Genomic DNA, 7,379 nt, shown 5'->3' on the forward strand with positions numbered 1-7,379 from the left:
TGGCCCACGGCCAACAGAATAGAACGGTCCACCCGTGCGCATCATTGTGACGTCAGCGGTTTACGTCAGCAGAAGTCGTCGAGAGAAAACGGATGATTTTGTAGCGTAAATTATTATCTCTCTCTCTCTCTCTCTCTCTCTGGTTTATGTCAAAAGCTATTTGCAACCCACTGACAAAACACCGGGAAACAGTAACGTTGAACATTTGTGCGTGCGAGTAAACATTGCAAAAGTCAATTTAAATATATCTGTTACCTACAGACCTCCCGGGCAATCACTCGATGACGACCTTGAAATGTACAGCGTCTTAAAGCAGTCGCTTAATAACGACGACTCACTGATATTAGGAGACTTTAACCTCCCCCCATATCGACTGGGCGACACTGTCAGGTACAGAAGGCGAGTCACATAGAATGATCGAATTTCTAGAAGAAAATTATCTAAGTCAAATGGTTTCTGAGCCAACTCGACAAAATAATATACTCGACCTTGTTATAACGACCCAAGATAACCTAGTCAGTAGTGTCACGGTAGGAGAACACCTCGGTTCTTGCGATCATAAATTAGTGCGCGTCGACATTAGAGCTCAATCATCAGTGACTGAAAATAAAGTAAAGGTGCCCAATTTCAAAAGAGCTAACTTCGTTGAAATCCGACAAAAACTAACAGAAATACAACTATCAGATGACGGCAACGTAGATGAAGCCTGGCTAAGCCTTAAAAATCACTTACTCACTCAGCAGAATACATTCGTCCCGTTGTGCGAGAAGCGAATTAACACTAATAAAAGCCCACCGTGGTTTAATAGCGAAATTAAAAAATCAGTCAATGAGAGAAAATTGTTTTACAGGTTAAAGAAAGAACAAAGCACGCCAGAAAACATTAGACTTTATAATGGGAGCAATGGGAGGAGTAATGGGAGGGGACAACTAGCTCATAATATAACCAGGCAGCTTAGAAGTAATTCTAGAGGAGTAACAGAGGACGGGCTAAGAATCTTCTATACTAACAGCAGGAGCCTCAGAAACAAGATAGACTTACTAAGGGGTGAAGCTTGTTCAGAAAATTTTGACATAATAGCGATCACTGAGACATGGATAGACTTTGCTAATAGAAATTTTAGGTCAGAATTTGAAATAACGGGTTATCAGATGTTTCACAAAGACAGAAGGGGCAGAAAGGGAGGTGGAGTTGCGCTATATGTTAAAGACTCACTTAAATGTTTAGTTAACAACTCAGTCAAAACTAACATGGATTCAGAATCAGTTTGGGTGGACGTTTACAAAGGGAAAGAAAAACTAACTCTAGGAGTTATATACAGGCCACCCAACCTTAACAGGCAGGACACGAGTATATTACTACAGGAGATTGGCAGGGCGAGTATGAGTAGAAATGTCTGCGTAATGGGGGACTTTAATTATAGGAATATAGACTGGGAAGATCTAGTGGGTGACCTGGAAGCCGAGGACTTTCTTGAAGTTATACAAGATAATTTCCTTAAGCAGGTAGTTACTGAGCCTACCAGAGGAGATAACATATTAGACTTAGTCCTAACCAATAATGGGAACTTGCTACGTGAGTTGGAGGTGGGCGGAGAGTTAGGAAATAGTGATCACAGAACGGTTCGTTTTAGGTTAGACTGGGCGGTAACCCGTGATCCAAACCCAGTGTTAGTGCCAGATTTTAGAAGAGCAAACTGAGGGGGCTTCGAAGACATCTTGAAGGGGTAAACTGGTATAATTTAGGGATTCATGAGGGCCAGAACTGCGGATTGGAGAGCCAGGAGAACCAGGTAGAAATGTCTTACAATAATTTAGTTAGAGTAATAGTAGAGGGCCAAGAACAGCATATACCACAGCGAACACTTAGAAAAGAAAACAATGATCCTAAGTGGATGACTCGTGGACTAAAACACGAGATTGGGTTAAAGAAGGAATTTATCAGAAAATAAAGAATGGGAAACACATCTCAGGGGCCGGTACGTCGAACTATCTAGATTAGTTAAGAAAACACCAGGATAGCAAAAAGAACTATGAGATCAAAGTAGCAAATGAGGCGAAAAGTAATCCTAAGGGCTTCTTTCAGATGTATAGAACAAAACACGGGAGAAAATTGGACCGCTGAAAACAAACACAGGGGAGCTAGTAGAAAATTACGAAAATATGAGCACATTGTTGAACGACTACTTCCTTTCAGTATTCACACAGGAGGATCGAACGACTATACCGGAAAGAGTTCAGGTGTACGAGGGCGGGGATGGCGATAAATTGAGGGATATAATCATTACCAGGCAAGTAGTTCAGGATGAGATAGATAAGCTTAAGAAGGACAAGTCGCCAGGTCCTGACGGGATATTTCCGAGGGTATTAAAGGAGCTAGGTGATATAATCAGTGACCCACTAACCGACATCTTTAAGATGTCGGTAAATACTAATTATGTGCCGAGCCTATGACAAGTAGCTAATGTGACGCCGATTTCCAAAAAAGGGGACAGGTCAGTTGCTTCAAACTATCGCCCAATTAGCTTAACATCGGTTATAGGGAAGATGCTGGAGTCCATAATAGCCAGGAACATTCGGGAGCATTTAGAGAAACATAGCTTAATTCACGACTCGCAGCATGGGTTCACAAAAGGTAGGTCATGCCTCACCAATCTCTTGTCCTTCTACAATAAAGTATTTGAGGCGGTTGACAGAGATGAAAATTATGATGTAATCTATCTTGATTTTAGTAAAGCGTTTGACAAAGTTCCTCACCAACGACTGTTGCTTAAATTACAGGCTCACGGAGTAGAGGGTAAAGTTTTGAACTGGGTCAAGGCGTGGCTTAGCAATAGGAAGCAAAGAGTGCAAATCAATGGTAAAAGATCTGACTGGGGATGTGTTACGAGTGGGGTCCCACAAGGTTCGGTATTAGGTCCACTTTTGTTTATTATTTATATCAATGACTTAGACACAGGAATTAGTAGTGATGTTAGTAAATTTGCAGATGATACGAAGATCGGTAGAGTAATTGAGTCGGATCAGGACGCTAGTATTCTCCAAGGTGAACTCAACAGATTATATGACTGGGCGGATAAATGGCAGATGGAGTTCAATGTAGGGAAGTGCAGTATTCTGAGTGTAGGTGAACAACCCCTCACATAACTATTGCTTAAATGACACTCTCATAAGTAGGTCTGGGTGCGAGAGGGATTTAGGGTCTTAGTGAGCTCTGATCTCCGTCCAAGGGCACAATGCATTCAAGCTAGAAATCGAGCTAATAGGGTACTGGGATTTATTTCAAGGAGCGTAAGCAACAGAAGCCCTGAAGTCTTCCTCAAACTATATTTAGCATTAGTTAGACCTCATCTTGACTATGCGGTTCAGTTCTGGTCACCCTACTATAGAATGGATATCAAAATGTTAGAATCGGTGCAGAGGAGGATGACTAAGATGATTCAGGGGTTGAGAAACTTGCCATACGAGGAAAGACTCAAACAGTTAAACTTGCATTCTCTAGAAAGGCGAAGGGTGCGTGGAGACATGATCGAGGTTTATAAATGGATGAAGGGCTTTAATAAGGGAGACATTCATAAGGTTTTGTTGGTAAGAGAACCGGGTAGGACACGAAGTAACGGGTTTAAACTGGATAAATTCAGATTCAACAGGGACATAGGCAAAAATTGGTTTACTAACAGGGTGGTGGATGAGTGGAATAGGCTTAGCAGTCATGTGGTGAGTGCCAATACAATTGTCACATTCAAAAATAGACTAGATAAATTCATGGACAGCGATAATAGGTGGGGTTAGATACACGGGAGCTTAGGGTCAAAGGAGCTGCCTCGTACAGGCCTACCGGCCTCTTGCAGACTCCTGCGTTCTTATGTTCTTATGTTCTTATGATGCCAGGCGACGAATAAAAAGACTAGTAGGTCAGGCAAAGCTGTAAAAATAATCCGAAATCTTTCTTCAGTTACATAAACAACAGAAAGGTGATCAAAAGTGGTATTGGACCTTTAACAAACAGCGACGGTGCACTAGTGACTGACAGCCAACACATTGCAAACCTCTTAAACCATTACTTTTCCTCGGTGTTTAATACTTACAGTCTTCCTCTCGCTACCAACAACACCAGTACTATTGTAAATCTCAAGCATGCATTGCCTAATTTTGAAATAACAACCGATGAAGTCCTTAAAGCTCTCCATTCACTTAAAACAAATAAAAGTCCCGGACCCGACAAAGTATATCCTATACTGCTTAAAGAAACAAAGAGCGAAATACTCTCCTCCCTCACTACCGTATTCAATATGTCCTTGCGACAAAGCATCGTCCCTTCGGATTGGAAAAAGGCTAACGTGACACCGATTTTTAAAAAAGGAGACAAAAAAATACCAGGTAACTACAGACCCATTAGTCTAACTTCAATTGTAGGTAAGTTACTCGAGAGCATAATTAGAGACAAAATTTGAGTTACCTCGAAAGCCAATCATTAATTGGGGATTCACAACATGGCTTCCGTAACAAAAGACCCTGCCTGTCAAACCTACTGATCTTTTATAACGATCTCTTCTCAGTTTATGACGTAACCAAATCACTGGACGTAGTCTATCTTGATTTCCAGAAAGCGTTTGATAAAGTCCCACATCATAAATTACTTTATAAATTAAAGCAAATAGGCATTGACGGTCAAGTAAACCAATGGATCGCGAATTGGTTGAGCAACAGACAACAAAGAGTAGTGATTGACGGATTTAACTCAGAGTGGGCACTGGTCACTAGTGGCGTCCCTCAGGGCTCGGTCCTTGGCCCAGTGCTCTTCATTATTTACATCAACGATGTGGATGTTGGAGTCAATAATCGCATTAGTAAATTTGCAGACGACACAAAGATTGGTAACTCTGTTCTCACTGACGAAGACAGGCAAAGCCTCCAAGAGGATTTGCACAAAATTTCAGCTTGGTCGGATAAATGGGAGATGCCCTTTAACGTAGACAAGTGCCAGGTCCTTCAAGTTGGAACAAAAAATAAGAAGTTCGATTACGAAATACGCGGCGTTAAACTCACAAGTGTTCAATGCGTTAAGGACCTGGGGATTAAAATCGCATCAAACCTCAAATTCTCACATCAATGCATCGATGCAGCAAATAAAGCGAACAGAATGTTGGGCTTCATTAAACGAATCTATTTATTCAATTATAAAGATTTAATACTTCCGCTCTACAATAGTTTAGTCAGACCCCACTTGGAATATGCGGTACAGTTTTGGTCTCCCCACCATACAAAGGACATTGCTAAACTAGAAGGTGTTCAGCGTCGAGCAACAAAAATGATCCCTTCCTTGCGCAACAAATCCTACGAAGAAAGGCTTTCCACCCTTAACATGTTCTCTCTTGAGAAACGTCGCCTCGAGGAAAACTGATTGAATGTTTTAAAATACTTAATGGTTTCACGAATGTAGACAGATCAAAATTGTTTATGATCGATGACACTTTGCGAACGAGGAACAATGGCACAAAACTCAAATGTAGACAAGTAAATTCAGACTGCACCAAATTTTTCTTCACCAATGTTGTAGTGCGAGAATGGAATAAGCTCCCACCATCAGTGGTCCAGTGTAACACGATTGACTCCTTTAAAAACAAGCTCGACCGTCACTTCCTTGAACTTAATATTAACTAGAGTAGAAAAGCAACGTTTTGGAGCCATCTGATTAATGTAAAATCACTTAGGTTTAAGGACAGACCACCTAGTCTGGACCATGGGGTCTGTGTGGTCTGATTTTCTATGTAAATCTCTCTCTCTATCTTATTAGTATTATTATTATTATTATTATTATTATTATTACTACTACTGCTACTACACTAATTACTTTATCATTATATCATCATTAGTAGTAGTAGTGCAATTACTATAATTACTAGTAATATTATAATTATTAGTGTTATTATTACTATTATTACAATTTATCATTGTTGTTGCCATTATAATCAGGGCCGGATTTACTTGCTTGTGGGCCCTAGGCCAAATCTCATCAGGGGGCCCCCCCCTCGCCAATATATATATATATATATATATATATATATATAAATATATATATATATATAAATATATAAATATATATATATATATATATATATATATATATATATATATTTATATTGTGTGTGTGTTTTGTGTGTGTGTGTGAGAGAGATTTTGACTGTCCTTTTTTCAAGAAAACTTAAGGACAAACAGGCTCAAAAAAGGACAGACTGTCCTTAAAAGGACAAACATGGCAACCCTGCCACACACAGTACGAGTCTGGTGACTGCGGCAGTTTCAAAAGAGCAACCTGCATTGTGAGTCAGTAAATTTAATTTTTGTGGAATGAATATGACACACAAAAGTTGATGAATGTGGATTTTTGGTCAAGGTGCTGAAGGTTAACGAACATTATTCTCTCTCTCTCTCTCTCTCTCTCTCTCTCTCTCTCTCTCTCTCTCTCTCTCTCTCTCTCTCTCGACCATTGGGCCACCACAACTTAAGTCCCCAGGACCCCAGTGGGCCCTCAGTTACCAGTGGGCCCTAGGCCAATGGCCTATGTTGCCTATTGGCAAATCCGGCCCTGATTATAATTATTTTTTATGTACGTACTATTTGCTTTTCAATCTATATTCCCTGTCTCCACGAATGTTCCTATGAACGTGTGTGTGTGTGTGAGATTAACCTTCTTATCCAAGTATTTTTTGACATATTCTTACTCGCCGCAATCATCCTCTATTGAACAGTTCACCTGTCCTCCCTCTGACACCCTCTGTAACACCTTAACCACTTATACCCAGTACCGACTTCTAGCCCATTAATTGTGTGACTGCTTGTGGGAGTTTTGGCCTAGCTGGCAACTCTCATTGGGTGGGAGTCGGCGGGCAGTTCCCGCCACCACGCTGTACTGAGAGGACGCTCATTAAAGCTATCAAGAGTAAGCACGCCTTTGCCATCAAACCCTACATGGCGCAGTGATCTCAAGGACCTACACGCAGCGATGGCCACCCCGCGACGCCCAAGGTTCTCGCCCGCGTCAGGTGCTCGGCGGGTCGGAAATTATCGCCCGGCCGGCGCACAAGCAGCGGTGCAGGCCCAGCAGATCGTCGTGGAGGCGCTACAGCGGAACATGGCGGCCATGGGGACGGGACGCAGGGCCCTGAACTTGTCTGGTCTGGACAAGTGCGACCTGGACATGGCCACTGCAGACTACCGTTCCTGGCGGCGTTCCGTAGAGGACTGGATTCAGCTCAACATGGTGAGGGATGCAGACGCCGTGCGCTACATCCGGCTCCTCTGCGTCCCAGCGCTTCAGAAGGCTCTGGACGCACGATTCTCGGGTGGCCAGTGGAGCGTGTTGACGGCCAGTGAGGC

The 7,379-nt window shown here is 42.1% G+C and overlaps 1 long non-coding RNA gene across 1 annotated transcript; it reads right to left on the reverse strand.

The window, feature by feature from the left end:
* Positions 1 to 6,415: 6,415 nt before the first annotated feature.
* On the reverse strand, positions 6,416 to 6,586 carry LOC126991197 (uncharacterized). The gene is made up of 2 exons (XR_007745262.1): positions 6,488 to 6,586; positions 6,416 to 6,457 (listed from the first exon to the last, which is right to left on the reverse strand). It is a non-coding gene; the product is annotated as an uncharacterized LOC126991197 (long non-coding RNA).
* Between the last annotated feature and the right edge of the window lie 793 nt (positions 6,587 to 7,379).

This window comes from Eriocheir sinensis, unplaced genomic scaffold (assembly GCF_024679095.1).
Source record: "Eriocheir sinensis breed Jianghai 21 unplaced genomic scaffold, ASM2467909v1 Scaffold25, whole genome shotgun sequence".
Lineage (NCBI taxonomy): Eukaryota > Metazoa > Arthropoda > Malacostraca > Decapoda > Varunidae > Eriocheir > Eriocheir sinensis.